The sequence below is a fragment of the Pecten maximus genome, unplaced genomic scaffold (genome assembly GCF_902652985.1).
Source record: "Pecten maximus unplaced genomic scaffold, xPecMax1.1, whole genome shotgun sequence".
Lineage (NCBI taxonomy): Eukaryota > Metazoa > Mollusca > Bivalvia > Pectinida > Pectinidae > Pecten > Pecten maximus.
The window spans coordinates 3,063-20,510 of NW_022983105.1; the positions used below are offsets into that span (position 1 = coordinate 3,063).

Below are 17,448 nucleotides of genomic sequence, written 5' to 3' on the forward strand. Positions count from 1 at the left end.
CAAACCATTCGGAACACCTCGGCCGATTCTCTACGGTCATCTAACCTCGGATGTATCACGGTATTTGATATGTATAAACGCCGTGCAATTGTGATGGGGTCGCCGTATCACTCATTATGGATGAGTCTCCGCTGTGCATATAGATCTCCAAAATGGCGTCATTCGACCAGTGTTTAAAGTATTCTCTCGATAATTGTCCTTTATTTAAAGAAAAGAATATCACTTTGAAGGAGAAACAGATTGAGACGTTGAGAGCATTGTACGAAGATCATGACTGTGTCGGTATTACTCACAGGCTACGGCAAAAGTGTGATATTTCAGCTGTTACCGTGGTTTTGTCAGCTGAAAATGGAGAAACGGAAACCAATGAGCGTGATAGTCGTGTCCCCGCTGAATTCCCTAATCCAGGACCAAGTCATTGCAATGAGGAAGAAGGGATTTAATGCTTGCAGTTTGAACGTCACTGGTATGTGTCAGTTATATTGTATGCTTTATGTATTGTATGTTTGGATCCCCTCATGTCTGTTATAGATCTGGTCAAAATATGGAAAGAAATCGTTGTAGGTTTAAATTTGTAACACCGGGGAATCGATCATACATCTTAAGATATATTTTACGATGCAGGTAAAAGCACACAATTAAGACAGGCAACCATAAAAAAAATTATAATGGTCATTTAAAACACAAAAACAGGTGACTGTCACAATTGCTACCACAAATGTTTGAAATAAGCCCTTTCATACATGATGATGTACACATGATACAGTGGTAAGTTATATAATAATTATGTTCAGTTTTGCCCCTCCCACTGATGGTCTGGCTTTGTTGGTTTGGCTAGATATGTATCTCTGTAAAGTAGAATGCTTCAATGGTCAATTTCAATCCTATTTAAAAACAACCAAATTTAAAATGTCATGTACCAAGATGAAGATTGAATAATACTCTTTCCCGTAACATGTATTGTACCTTTCATTTTTCATTGCTTTGACAATTGTTATCAGCTCACCAGTACTTTTTGCTTTTTCAAACTAACATAACCCAAACCAACTGAAACCGCCAGTTGGCTTGACATAACCTATTGTTCTGACTAGTGTGAAATCAGCCTGAATAACCCATCTGTTTCACGTTTCACAGGTACTCATGGCTCAACTTATGAAGATGCGGATTGCGAGAACGATGAGGAACAGGATCATGAATATGTTGAAATTGATGTTCCATTTGAGCAACTGGATAGAGGAGACTTTTGCATAATTTATTGTCATCAATAGGCACTATTGAAGACCAGATTTTCTCGACTTCTTAGGTCTCAACTGTACCAAGAGATCATTTGTGCAGTAGTCATAGATGAAGTCCATATGGTTTCAGAATGGTATGTATAAATACACATTTGCATTTAAATCAGCATTAGGGCAATGTTGCAAAATAAAATGAGGTAGAATACATATTTTGGAGTATAATCAGTCCTTATTGAAAAAGAAATTAAGTTGCAATAACCAGTCTTTGCCTTGAACAATATATTTCTAAGAAATGGTAAATTTTGATCATTTGTATTATAATTAAAATTGTTATGATTTCATTGAATTAAAACTTTGCAGGGTTATTGATATCATCACATTAATGAATATCTAATTATAACCCCAGGCCATTTTTTGGGAAATTTATCGACAAAGCAGGAAAGAGGCGACCAACAATTACAAATTAATCTTGTTCTATATTTGTTAATGTCAACCGCAATTAATCTTTTTTTTTCTTATTTGAAGGGGAGAAGAATTCCGTCCTGCATTCCAGAAGCTTGGGGAGTTAATGTGCATTCTAGAGAAGGCTTTGCATTTAATTCTGACAGCAACTGCTACACCGAAATCAATTGCAAGTCTAGCTAAAGAGCTGAATTTGAAAAATCCACTTGTTATCAGTGAGAATGTGGACCGTCCAAACATATTTATAGACATTAGAAACATATTGCCAAACATTCATAAATTTGACAAATTTGGTGACTTGATTGAACCGGTGGCAACAAAATTGCTGGAAAAAGGAGTTCATTTTCCAGTAACCATAATGTATGTGGAAAGTTTGGAAGCATTGTCTTATTTTTATCAGTTTCTTTCGTATAAACGTAAGGGCGCCAGCTATGATGGTGAGGAAATCCCACAGAACAGAATATATGCCCAATACCACAAAGATTATGCAGAGTCCATTAAGAAAATCATTATTCAGGAACTGACTAAAGAACCCCTAAAGTCAGATTAGTTTTGGCAACTGTTCCACTGGGAATGGGGCTCAATGCTCCAAGTGTTTCACGTATCATTCATTGTAGGCCCCCAACAACACTTGAGAAATACCTACAGGAAATCGGTCGTGCTGGACGTGTTGGACAACCGTCAATGGCAATTCTTTACAACAAAAATGATATTGCAAAAAACAGAATCGGTATGACAGAAGAAATGAGGAAGTGTTGTGAAAGTGAAACCTGTTATAGAATTATTCTTGTAAATTACATTGGATTTGAAAGTGTTATTATTTCAAGACCAAAAGAACATTGTTGCTCCATTTGTAGCAGAAAATGACTCGTCGTTACTGACTGTATATATGATTTTTCCCGTCCAGTGTAATTTTAAGCAACTCGCATCATCTAGTGACATACACATCATTCTTGTGGATTCTGTTGCTGTATAAAGAAGATTCTTAAGACCATTGTTCACAGGGATTATATTTAATGCCAGGCATAGTGACACTCTCACTATGTCATGATCACTTTTGCAGAGATTATTTCCTGTGAGAAACCATTCAATAACACTCTCACAATAACAACAGCTTCATTTGTTTGTTCTGATGGATATATAAACTGCCCCCTTCCTCACAGGGGCGAACGCCCAACTAAAGGCCAAAAGTGAGGCAGTGTATAAGGAGACTTTAGGAAGAAAGTTGTTAAGAAAGAAGAGAAAAGATAAGATCCCAAATTTAGTCGCCTCTTACGAATCATGCAACGGGGGCAGCAGGTACAATTCTTAAGCTCTACCTGCAGGGACGTGTTTTGGGAGGCTGCGGTATGTTCGTTTTAAAGTGTACCCTGAACGAAATTATTAAGTTAAATATATTATTCGGTTTAGTCAAAAAACACGAATGCCGAAAACCGCATCAAAATCGGCCGACCCATTACCGAGTAATTGCGATTTTTCTCGAGAACGCACCTTAAACCCAAAGCCGATTACCTCGTTTTGGTGACCTGTGACGTCACAGATTGAACATGCTCAAAGCCGCCATATTGGAAAAAGGAGGGCGAACCCTACCATACAGGTTGAACCAATTTCATTTGGAACACCCCTACACCAGTCCACACCCAATGTGAAGAAAATGAGAACAGCCTATGTAAAGCGAGAACACAGTAGGGTATGTAATTATAAGCCTACATGGTTTTACCAGATTATTCAATCGTACATGTCATATTATTTCATTTTTTGTGTAATCTGTCACAGTTTTGGTCTCTTCATATGGTATTGTAAAGCTGGTCTTAGTTTTAAACCTGTTTTTCATTAATTCCTTTTAAGCATAAAACCCTTACAAAATGTACCACATTCATGATCATGCATTATTTTTTTCATTATAATTCATTATAAATCTTGTTCCAGTATAGTTTTTGTGCTGAGTCAAATTATTTACTCTGTTGGCACTGTACATTCTTCTTGAAAATATTGGTAGAAAATCATAAAATAACAAAACAAAATTTACTAGCTAGTGTCACATAGCACAACCATAATCAATATATTATATTAAGTAATGAAGATGTCATCTAAATAAATACATACATCATGAAACTTAATTATTGAAGTATCATTATTATGAAATAACTTAATAGCAACTGAAAATATAATCATGAGTATAAGTTTAATATAATTTAATGATGTTTAATTTTATTTAGTAAAAATATATACATGTAGGTACATGTACGTATACATATATGTTTGGCCCTAAATGGCCCTAGTTGTCGATGGGCCGTAAAACATAAACAAACAAATACATATATGCAGTATGTGCAGATGATACTTTGGATCTGGCAGTACTAGTGCACTTTTTAACTTCGTTATAATAGTAGATTTTCTTTCTTACAGATTGCCCTTCAGTATGAAACACCTGTTGCTGTTGCCGAACCTGTTGCAGATGCAGATCAAGGGCTAATGCATAGTTTATCAACATCGACTGGCCATTGTGATCAGGTTACATGTATGGACACTGATCAAGATGATACCACACCAAACAGTTTTACAAAGGTAAATTAAATTATACTTTTAAACAATTATGGCAATGTTTTATTTTCAGTTTATATCTTCAGAAAATTAACAATAAAAATGCTTAGTACATACAGAAAAAAGATATATTTATGATGAAGTACACTTAGTCCCCGATTAAAAAAAAATGGGTTGCTTGTCCTTGGTATACCAGTTAATTTGTAATACGTGCACACATGTACATGTACTACGTATCAATGATAACAAGAGGCCCATGGGCCTTAACGGTCACCTGAGATTTGAAGTATTTCAGTTAATCTAATTGACCCTTTTGAGCCCATCCATCAGCCCCTAGGGGTCAGTCAGGGCCAACATGTGTATACCATTAAGCTGTCATCCAATGCTGATAATGTTAACAAAGTTAGAATGAATTCCAATAGAAATCAAACAAATAATAGTCAAAAATGTGATTTCCCTATATAAACTATAGTAAAATTTACCCCCTCCCCAGGGGCAAACTTGTGACCCCAGGGTCATGAAATTCATAACATTAGTAAAGCACCATAAGACCCTTCCACCTATGAAGAGTATTTGATTCTATCTTAATTGGGTCTTGAAAAGAAGATTTTTAAATTTCAGTCAATTTGACCCTTTTTAGCCCCGCCCATCAGCCCCTGGGGGTCAGTCAGGGCCAACATGTGCATACCATCAAACTGCAATCACAAGCTGATAATGTTAACCAAGTTAGAATGAATTCCAATAGAAATCCAACAAACAATAGTCAAAAATGTGATTTCCCTATATAAACTATAGTAAAGTTTACCCCCTCCCCAGGGGCAAACATGAGACCCCTGGGTCATGAAATTCACAATTTTGGTAAAGCACCTTAAGACCCTTCAGTTTATGAAGAGTGTTTGATTGCACCATATCTGAGAGTAGAGAAGAAGATTTTTGAAGCTTAGTCAATTTGACCCTTTTTAGCCCCGCCCATCAGCCCCTGGGGGTCAGTCAGGGCCAACATGTGTATACCATCAATCTGTTTCCCATGCTGATAATGTTAACCAAGTTTGAATGAATTCCAATAGAAATCCAACAAATTATAGTCAAAAATGTGATTTCCCTATATAAACTATAGTAAAGTTTACCCCCTCCCCAGGGGCAAATGTGAAACCCCTGGGTCATGAAATTCACAATTTTGGTAAAGCACCTTAAGACCCTTCCACCTATGAAGAATGTTTGATTCCACCATATCTGAGAGTAGAGAAGAAGATCTTTGAAGTTTTAGTCAATTTGACCCTTTTTAGCCCCGCCCATCAGCCCCTGGGGGTCAGTCAAGGCCAACATGTATATACCATCAATCTGTTTTCCCATGCTGATAATGTTAACCAAGTTTGAATGAATTCCAATAGAAATCCAACAAATTATAGTCAAAAATGTGATTTCCCTATATAAACTATAGTAAAGTTTACCCCCTCCCCAGGGGCAAACGTGAGACCCCTGGGTCATGAAATTCACAATTTTGGTAAAGTACCTTAAGACCCTTCCATCTATGAAGAGTGTTTGATTCCACCATATCTGAGAGTAGAGAAGAAGATTTTTGAAGTTTTAGTCAATTTGACCCTTTTTAGCCCCGCCCCTCAGGCCCCTTGGGTGTGAGGACCATATAATTCACAATTTTGGTTGACCTTTAGCCATAAAAGCTTCCTGCCAAATTTCATTGAATTTGGTTTAGGGGTTTTGGAGAAGAAGTCGAAAATGTAAATTGTTTACGGACGCACGACGGACGACGCACGACGCACGACGACGGACAAAAGGCAATTAGAATAGGTCACTTGAGACTTTGTCTCAGGTGACTTAAAAAAAGGGAACAAACATCAATCTTGTTACTTTTACACTTGTTAAAACACGCTCTTGGACTTGGTCTTGAAAAAAAATCCAGGTGTATTTAAATGTACATAAATATATATAAATATATATATATATTTGATTGTCGTTAATGCCAATTACCCTGTAGGCAAATTAAGTGCTATTTGTTGGAAGTTTTACAAAATTAACTTATGCATTCAAATAAATTATAACCTTTCTTTTGCTTATTTAGACAATGGAAGAGACATCAAGATCCAGGTCATGTTTAACTCAACTATCATTTAGACGGCCTAGTTATAGAACTGTACGTGTTCAAGTGAAACCTCAAGTGGTTGAGAAAGGTATTTACAAACAACAACATGTTTCAAGAAATTACAACTAAATATTAATATCACTTGATAGCCCTATAGCAAGCCTCCAACCTATTAGTCTTCAGTTTGAAACCAAATTTGTGTTAGATATGGTTTTGCTCTGGGTATTTCTCACATTTGTCACATCTTAAATTGCCATGGCTGTTATAAATAGAATGAAAAAATATATCTCAACATAGACTTTTCCCTTAGTCTGAAAATAATCAAATTAATCAAGCTATTTTGATGCTAAAATATTTTTACATGTACTGTATTTTAAAGAAAAAATATTTTTTCCCCCTAGGATGTAAAACTATGTCAGAAAAAACGAAAATGAGAAGTGTAGAAATCCAATGCAACATCCTAAAACCAACAGCATCTCTGCCATCTGCCCCACCTGAGGATCTTGACATGTCATGGATATCATCTAAAATGCACCAGGAGGATCAAAATGACCAGTCATATCCCTTCGGAATCAGATCAAGCAGAAAATGACCACGATATTGATGGAGAGGATGTGTAAGTTTATACAAACATTATTATATTTCTAATGAATATATTATGCTAGTAGCCTGTGTAACTGTCCTGGGTTAGAAACCCAGCAGTATGATGACATATTGTAAGTCAGAGTTTTTCCTTTCCGTGATCAGGTTTTTCTCCTTCCCAAAAAGATTTAACCTAGTTAATGTTATTAATTTGTTATACAGATCCTTACTTTTTGAATATTTGCATACTTGTATGTAGTGATGAGGAATTAAAAACAGCCTAACAGGTACATTCAATTTCTTACACAAGACTATAAGTGCAATTATTCAGTTTAAAAGAGTGTGGTTTGGTTTGGTTTATTTTGTTTAACGTACTATTAACAGCTAAGGTCATTTAAAAGTGTGGTAACAATTGGGATTGGACCAGCCAACCTATGATAGGATCGATCCCCTCTGGTAAGGTAAGGATGTCGTGTGGATTCCTTTTTTTCCGGATCATTGCAATCAAAGACCCTGAGAACATTCCAGATCATGAATCTTGCATGCATTACAGAAATCCAGATAGAAGGACGGAAGATTTATATTGGTGGTGATGGACGTTGCGACACTCCAGGACATTCAGCTAAATATGGGAGCTACTCTCTCATCGATTTGGAGCAGGGAAAGATTCTTGATGTACAACTTGTTCAGGTAAATGTACATAAATAGTTCATGTTTATTTTATGCATGAAATAGATTAGCTATTAAAGTTAATCTGACATTTAAGAAAATCAGAACTACAGCAAAATAAAAACAAGAGGCCCATGGGGCCTGTATCGCTCATTTGGTTGGATTAGACCAAATGTCAATGTGCATGTTCAATTCGTTTTATTTGTAAATCTCAAACAATGCTATATATGGTTAGAGAAAGGGGGATCCCAACTGCTTTAAAGATTAATGAAGTCCAGATTCTTTAAGGTCTGAAAGACCTCAAAAATTGTTTTTAGAACATGCATTCATCACTTTATGACTAGTAGCGATTTAAATGAATTACATTTATTTCCCCTGTTGGTTGGTCCCTTGGGGGTCAGTCACCATTTATGCAAAATCTGTTCTCCTTCCCCCAAGGATATTTCTGACCAAATTGGGTTCAAATCCATTCATAACTTTATGACTAGTAGCAATTTAAAGGAATTACCTCTATTGGGGCCCGCCCCTTTGGCCCCTCGGCGGTCAGAGTCACCATTTATGCAAAATCTGTTCCCCTTCCCCCAATGATGTTTCTGACCAAATTGGGTTCAAATCCATTCATAACTTGATGACTAGTAGCGATTTATAGGCATTACCTCTGTTTCCCCTATAGGGCCCGCCCCTTTCGCCCCTTGGCGGTCAGAGTCACCATTTATGCAAAATCTGTTTCCCTTTCCCCCCCAAGGATGTTTCTGACCACATTGGGTTCAAATTCATTCATAACTTTATGACTAGTAGCAATTTAAAGGAATTACCTCTATTGGGGCCTGCCCCTTTGGCCCCTCGGCGGTCAGAGTCACCATTTATGCAAAATCTGTTCCCCTTCCCCCAAGGATGTTTCTGACCAAATTGGGTTCAAATTAGTGGTGGGACATCGGTTGGGAATTCACACCGATCCGATGATCGGATCGGCTAATGCTGCCGATGTCGTTTACCGATTATTTAATCGGTAATAAGAATATCTTCCACAACAAAGTGCAGAGTTATTTTATTGCTCTCAAACTACTACTAGTTGCTTAATTGGTTGTGTGTGTGTTTCTCACTTATTTTGCTTATCATTTATAGCTTGCATTATTGTTGATATTGTGTTACTCTATTAGTGTAATATCAATAACCCTCACTATTGGTAGTTATGTACTTAGTAGAAGTAGTAGTACGGACTAGTACCACTAGTACACTTGCATGAACTCGCACATTATATTGGATATATAATCCTATAGTCCAGGAGTGTTGTGGTAGTGTAGTGCACCGATATCCTGCACATTGTTGTTGTCTCTATCACTGTCTCTGCATCACTTATACTAACTTTTAATTTCTATATATGCACCTTTTAGTTCTTAATTACCCTCTGCTTGATGCTAGTGGCTTTGTAACATACAAGTATGGTACGTGGTATAGTGCATTATTCATATGAACCATTAACCAGGCTCTGCAAGCAACTGTGTTAACCTCTCTAATCTAATCGCCCTTTGTCCGTCATCATGCGTCCGTAAACAATTTACATTTTCGACTTCTCCAAAACCCCTAAACCAAATTCAATGAAATGTAGCAGCAAGCTTCTATGGCTAAAGGTAAACGAAAATGTAAATTATATGGTCCTCACCCCCAAGGGGCCTGAGGGGCGGGGCTAAAAATGGTCAAATGACTAAAACTTCAAAGATATTATTCTCTACTCTCAGATATGGTGGAATCGAGCACTCTTCATACATGGAAGGGTCTCAAGGTGCTTTACAAAAATTGTAAATTTCATTACCCAGTGGTCTTTCATTTGCCCCTGGGAGGGGGGAACTTTACTATAGTTTATATAGGGAAATCAGATTTTTGATTTTGATTTGTTTTATTTCTATTGGAATTCATTCTTATTTGGTTAACATTATCAGCATTGGATGACAGCTTAATGATATACAATGTACACTTGTCGGCCCTGACTGACCCCTAGGGGCTAATGGGCGGAGCCAAAAAAGGTCAATTATATTAACTGAAATATTTCAATTCTCAGGTGACCGTTAAGGCCCATGGGCCTCTTGTTAATTTATATACATGTCCTGCAACAAAACTGGATTAAGTAGTAAAGGATAGAGGTGGTTGTACACCTGTGATTTATTTGAGTTTTGATTGTTTTACTTCAATGGGAGTAAATCGCTTTGCTAATTTCCATCAAATTTGAGTTTTGATTGTTTTACTTCAATGGGAGTAAATCGCTTTGCTAATTTCCATCAAATTTCATCTTAAGTTCTGCTTCTTCAAAATATATTATTAAAATTGTCCCATGAAATAAATTTGATACATAGTTATAAATATAAAGTACAAGTTAGCAATTCTGATGTCACGCATTCAGATTTATACTTAACACTTAAATACTTTTTATGTGAAGATTGGGGGTTGGTGTATTAGTTACTTTCCTCCCAGTTTTAACAAGGGGAACCTACATGTGAAATTTGAGAAAGATCCCTTCAATACTTTCTGAGAAATAGCGATAACAAACTTCAATTGTCAAAATCCAAGATGGCTGCCAGTCGGCAATGTTGTTTTCCGATTGGTCTCAAAATACAATATGCATAACTAGGCATCAAGGGGAACCTACATGTGAAATTTGAGAAAGATCCCTTCAGTGCTTTCTGAGAAATAGCGATAACAGACTTCAATTGTCAAAATCCAATATGGCTGCCTGTCGGCCATGTTGTTTTCCGATTGGTCTCAAAATGCAATATGCATAACTAGGCACCAAGAGGAACCTTCATCTGAAATTTGAGAAAGATCCCTTCAGTACTTTCTGAGAATTAGCGATAAAAAACTTCAATTGTCAAAGTCCAAGATGGTTGCCTGTCGGCCATGTTGTTTTCCGATTGGTCTCAAAATGCAATATGCATAACTAGGAACCAAGGGGAACCTATATATGAAATTTGAGAAAGATCTCTTCAGTACTTTCTGAGAAATAGCGATAACAAGAATTGTTTACGGAGGGACGGACGGACCACGGACGCAGGGCGATTTGAATAGCCCACCATCTGTTGATGGTGGGCTAAAAATGCTTTGTAATAACATATTTTTTCAACAGTGACAGCTATTGCCGACAACACGGAACACATATTAACCATGGTGCGTCAGCTGACTGAGAAACAGTCACAACTGGAACAACAGTTGGCAGATATTACTTCCTGTAAACAGTGTGTCAAAGCATTGTACAAGGTAAAATATTAACCATGGTGCGTCAGCTGACTGAGAAACAGTCACAACTGGAACAACAGTTGGCAGATATTACTTCCTGTAAACAGTGTGTCAAAGCATTGTACAAGGTAAAATATTAACCATGGTGCGTCAGCTGACTGAGAAACAGTCACAACTGGAACAACAGTTGGCAGATATTACTTCCTGTAAACAGCATTGTACAAGGTAAAACTTATCTAAAACAAAGACTTAAGATAAACATTTTCTGAACTATTCTAACACCTTGTCCACATGTTTTTAAGAGCAATTGTACATTTTTAATACGGTTTTATTACATTGTCTAAGTAATCGGTCTCATAGAAAATCGGACCTGTAGATCATTTTAAACAAAAACAGTTTATATATGTTTATATATAATAGTGTGCCCACAGTGACAAGATCATTTGCATGTTTAATGTATTTGCATATGTGCTTATAGTTTTAAATGCACAGCAAATGGCCTGTGTAACAGTGTTATATGATAAATGCATGTCTTGACATCATTTGGTGATATATTCGGTGTATAGCACTATATATATAGGTATACTATCATGTAGTTATTTGAAGTGAGGTTTGCAACTTAGAATCGTGTAGGTGTACGTGAATTAGAATGGCAGGTACAATAGCTGAATATATGTCTGTTCTTTTATTTATAACAAAATAGAAGCTGAAACCTGATGCAACAAACCCTCCTGCTTCACAAAGGACATTGTCCTTTACCACATTGTCCCAAAAATCGCCGACGACACCATCATCATCTAGCTATCTGAAAGCAACAACCTCCACAGACTCACAATCTGGGCCAAACCAGTGTGGTACCCCAAAGGAAAATGGAAGTGAGACTATGGATGATGGTAGGCACAATTAAATATGACACTGGTATAGATCTCTAAGATGTATTTTATAGGACATAGGGTTATTAAGTACCATATATCATATTTAACTGGGGTATCACACCAGCCCCAGGACAATAAAATCTTATTTCATTATTCGTTTACATGTGTTTATTATTCATGATATGGATCAACAATAAAGTCACGTTAAACAGTAAGCAAGTTACATTAACAGAAGAGTCATTACATAGATTATACAAAGAAAGGAAAGACTTTTCAAGAAAACACATTGAGTAGTGACATTTATCAACATAACCTTGAGTTTTACTGCTGTATGTTTTTATATATATATACACACACTTAAAACAATATACAAATTTAAGATTGATTGCCATGGAGGACAAGTTGCTTTCATTTGTTAAACCCTGAAAAATGTTTGGTTTTCAGACATTCACTTCGACATTCAGAACACCGAAAATACTGATGGTAGGTACTACAATGGCAAACTAATTTTCATGTGTTCTTCAAATTTTAACAGAAGTATTATGGTATGGTGTTGTCCGCTGTCCTTTCTGAAGCAAACATTTCGGCACAGTATACAGCTATATGCTTTTTGTGACGAAATGACTTGAAACAAATTGACAGATTATACAAGCTATGCACTCTAGTCATGCTAATTCGGGCAAACAAGAGGCCCATGGGCCTTAACGGTCACCTGATTTTTGAAATATTTCAGTAAATTTGAATGAAAGAATGAATTTCAAAACAAATAAAACAAATGATAGTCAAAAATGTGATTTCCCTATAACTATAGTAAAGTTTATCCCCTCCCATGGGGCAAACGCAAGACCCCAGGGCTAGGAAATTCACAATTATGGTAAAGCACCTTAAGTTTGTTTGTTTGTTTGTTTATGTTTTACGGCCCATCGACAACTAGGGTCATTTAGGGCCAAACAATATTCTAACATGTTTTATTTTTAAAGTTAAAATCGGATAAAATTTGTCATTTTTAAAAGCATCCGTATCGTATATTTACATCATTATGATAAAAGGTGGTTAAAAATGGTGATATATATATATGTACGAATAGATTATGTGAAATAATATGTACGAGTAGATTATGTGAACTTTGTTATCAATAGAACGTCAAAGACAGTAACGTAAAAGACATCAAAGTCTATAAAATAGATCGATTTCTTTCAAGTAGCTAAATATTGTTTTCGAATCCACGGAACTGAAAAGGGTTTTCATATCCGGGACTCGAAAGTATTTATCACGAATATGCTTAAAATCGGAACATTCTATTAAAAAATGCTGCACTGTGAATTGAACATCACATGCATAACACACCGGTGGATCCTCTCGTTTCAAAAGGAACGAATGAGTAGTATATGTGTGCCCGGTACGGAGCCGAGAGAGGACTATTTCCTCTCTACGATCCTTCCGGCTTGGTTTTGATGTTTTAAGTTTTGGTTGTACTTTAAAAAGTTTGTTGCTCGTCTCGAGAGACCAGCGTTGCTGCCATTTACTCTGAATGGCAGAACTAATTAGAGGTTTGAAATCTGTATATGGTATTTTAATATTTGTTTGTTGCAGATTTAGAGCAAGTTTTGCTTGGCGGTCAACAAGTTCGTTGCCTTTAATTCCGACATGGCTCGGAATCCAAAGTAATGTTATTTTGCATTTTTTTAAGATACGAGATATTCGTAAAACAAGGTTTTGTATGAGTATGTTCTTTGGATCTCGTGATTGTAAATTCTGAAGGACGGATAGAGAGTCGGAACAAATGATTGCTTTTCTGATGCGTTGTTCTTCGATATGGTCGAGGGCCAAATCGATGGCACATGCTTCCGCAGAGAAGATAGAGGCACCATCTGGTAAGCGGATTGAAGAGCAATGGTGATCGGAATAGCATGCTGCGGAGACCTTTACTCCATCTTTTGAGCCATCAGTGTAAATCTGAACATGATCAGGAAAATCTGCAATGCACTCCCGAAAAGAAGATTTGTGCTCTTCGGGTAATACGCTCGACTTTGCCCTCTCATGTAGAGTAAGGTTAATATCAGGTGATTCGACAAGCCACGGTGGTACATCAGTTACGGTGTACTCGCCTATGTTGTCTAAACTTATGTCAAGTTCCTGAAGAAAGTTAGAAATTCTAATGCCAAATGTTGGTAGGAGTTTTTGGTTTTGAGTAAATATGTTTTGGTATTGCGGATTGACAACAAGGTCAAAAGCTGGATTTTTCGGGTTGGATTTCAATTGGGCGGCATATTGAAGAGAAAGCTTTTTCCTTCTGTCATTTAAGGATGGTTCATTTGCCTCTACATAAAGGCTCTGCACAGGTGTTGTTCGAAAAGCACCAAGTACCAGACGTAATCCTTGGTTTTGGATAGGATCAAGCATCTGCAGGTAAAAATTTCGTGCCGATCCATAAACGATTGAGCCATAGTCGAGTTTTGATCGAATAAGCGTCCTATAAAGGCGCAGAAGCATTTCACGGTCTGCACCCCAGTCAGTATGGGATAGTACTCGTAAAATGTTCATTGCCTTTGAGCACTTATCTTTCAAGTATTTTATATGTGGAACAAAGGAGAGTTTCGAATCGAAAATTAGTCCGAGGAATTTAGTCTGCTCGACAACTGGAATTCTGATATCATTTAATGTTAGGTCTGGATCATTATGTGGTTTTCGTTTTTGGCAGAAGTGCATGCAGACAGTTTTTGATCTGGAGAATTTGAAGCCGTTTTCATCTGCCCATGTTTGTAGTTTGCCTAGACATTGTTGAAGTTGTCGTTCTATCGTGTGCATGTTCTTTGACCTATAGCAGATCAAGAAGTCATCAACGAAGAGAGACCCTTCAGTTGACTTACCGAGACATTTAGTTATACTGTTGATTTTCAGACCGAAAAGTGTTACGGAAAGGATTCCACCCTGAGGGACTCCCATTTCCTGTTTGGCTGTTTCAGAATAAGTTGAACCTACGCGAACTTTAAAATGTCTGTCAGATATGTAATTTGCGATGAATTTTGGGAGATTCCCACGTACACCAATTCCATGCAGGTCTTTCATAATACCATATTGCCATGTAGTATCGTATGCTTTCTCCAGATCAAAGAACACAGCGACTAGATGCTCCTTCTTCGCGAAAGCTTCTCGAATGAAGGTTTCTAACCTGACCAGATGGTCTACCGTTCCTCTGCGGTTTCTGAATCCACTTTGGAGTGGACTCAAAATATTATTAGATTCAAGGAACCAAACTAGTCTAGTGTTTATCATCCGTTCAAGGGTTTTGCATATGCAGCTTGTTAGAGAGATTGGACGATAATTATTTGGTTCAGTGGTGTCCTTACCAGGTTTTGGAATTGGAATAATTGTAGATTCCTTCCAAGAATCTGGGATCTTTCCTGATTCGTAGACTTGATTAAAAATATAAAGGAGACAACGTAAATATGATTCCGGTAGATGTTTTAGGAATTGGTACGGAATTTCATCTGGCCCAGCTGCTGAATCTTGTGATTTGTTTAAGGATTCAAGCAACTCTGGGAGATTGAATGGTTTATTGTAACTTTCTGTGTTGGAGGATTTAAAATTAAGACGTTTCTTTTCTTTCTCTTTTTTATATCGTTGGAATTTTTGGGAGTGGTTTTTGGCCGATGAGTTTTGGGCTATATTTTTGGCGAATGCATTTGCAATTTCTGATTTAGAAGAGAAAATTTGTTTTTTATTGATAAGGTGGGATGATGGTGCCGTTTTTCTTTTTCCACTTATTTTTCGCAGTTGATCCCATACCTTTTTAGATGATGTGTTTGAAGATATTTTAGAAACGTATTCCTTCCAGCTATTCTTTTTATCGGATTTGATAGATCGTCGAGCCTTTGCTCTCCAAATTTTAAAATTATTGTAATTTTCAACAGTTGGGGAAGTCAAAAATCGTCTTAGAGCTGCCTTTCGGCCGGATCTATTAATAAAAGATTCTTCAGATAGAAGAAACTTTGTAGGTTTTGGAACGGACTTTGGTATAGTTTTTTCGGCAATAAAAGTAAGAGTTTCGGTAAATGTTTTAATTGAATCATCGAGATTAGTTAATTTTTCCACAGTAAGCTCCTCGTTGCACAGGTGTTGGAATTGAACCCAATCCGCTTTGTGCATATTCCATCGAGGAGGTGTTTTATCAAGAGGAGTCCCAATATTATTTAGAAAAATAGGGAAGTGATCACTCCCGCATAAATCATTATTAACCTTCCAGTCATAATCGAGAAAAATGGAGGGATGGCATAGTGATAGGTCGATGTGGGTACGGGAGCCTGTAGCAGGGTGTAAATATGTTGGGGTATTGTTGTTTAAAAGGCACAAATTGTTTTTATCTATAAATTCCTCAATACGTCTTCCTCTCTCGTCTGTGTTCGGAGAGCCCCACATGCTGTTATGCCCATTAAAATCTCCGAGAATTATGTATGGTGTTGGGAGTTGAGAGACGAGGTTATTCAGTTGCTCACTAGTGAAAGCAACACTTGGAGGAAGATAAATTGAACAGACAGTTACTTGTCTGTGTAAAGTTGCACATACAGCGACAGCCTGTAAATTTGTGTTTAACGTGATCATTCTGTGAGGAATATTTTTATTGACAGCTACAGCTGCGCCTCCTGCTGCTTTGATTCCTATAGCTGTGGTGTTATTATACAGCGAGAAATTTCTAAGGGTAATTGGGTTTTTTAACATGACCTCCTGTAGGCAAAATAAGGCAGGTCTAAACTCTTTCGATAGATTTTGAAACTCTTCTATATTTGCTCGTAGTCCGCGTATATTCCATTGTATGATCCTGTTGTTATTGTTGGCCATTATCCTGGTTCATGCTGGTCGTTCTTCGGACTGACAGGGCTGCCTGGTGTAGGCTGTCTAGTAACAGCAACGTTGGTGATATGCTGTTCACTGTCGTCCATAAGAACGCCATACCTGTTGTAGCCAAGGATAGGGTCATCTGAACCCTTGGCCGGTTTGTTGTTTAGGGAGGGATGCCTATTGATCCGAACCCTAGATTTTGGTGTTCTTTGGTCTTGAGGGGGTGTAGTGGCAGGTCGTTTGGTAATTCGGGAGGTGTCGACCGACGGCTGAGACAGAGTTCGTCGTCTATGGTGGTCGGCACCTACCTTAGATTTACGTTCGTTTGTGTTGGTTTTTGTAGTCGATGGTGATGGTTCGATTGGTGGTGGTGTGTGTTTAATGGGTTTTGAAGGCTCTGGAGGTTTGGGGGTGGCACTCCAGCGAGAGGCTCTCCCAATTAATTGTTTGTATTTAGGTAGGTTTGCCATCTCGGGAGCATCTGGACCCCAGGCAGACTGGTCCTCAAATGCTTGGATAGAAGCATCCTTCACCGAGACGGTACCTGCTGACGACTTTTTAACAATTGTGGCAAACGTTGGGTTTGTGCTGTCCTTGCTCTCGACAATCCTCCTGGCTTCAGGAAAGGAAATATTCTCGGTATATTTCACCCGGAGGACTTCCCTTTCCTTCTTCCAGGCAGGACAGTCTCGAGATGAGGCCGCATGGTTACCCTGGCAGTTTATGCAACGCTTGCCAACAATGTTGCATTGGTCGTTGTCTGTGTGGCCTTCACGTCCGCAGTGTTCGCAGACAGTGTTCCGTCCACATCTGTCCTCGTGATGTCCGTACTTTTGACAGTTCCGGCACCGCAGAGGGTTGGGGATGTAGGCGGAGACACCGTACCTCTGGTAACCTATAGTTACCGTCTGAG

General features: G+C 37.8%; 1 pseudogene; it reads left to right on the plus strand.

Annotated features, from left to right (window-relative positions):
- Window positions 1–270: 270 nt before the first annotated feature.
- LOC117321474 lies at window positions 271–2,564 on the plus strand (annotated as a pseudogene).
- Window positions 2,565–17,448: the final 14,884 nt, after the last annotated feature.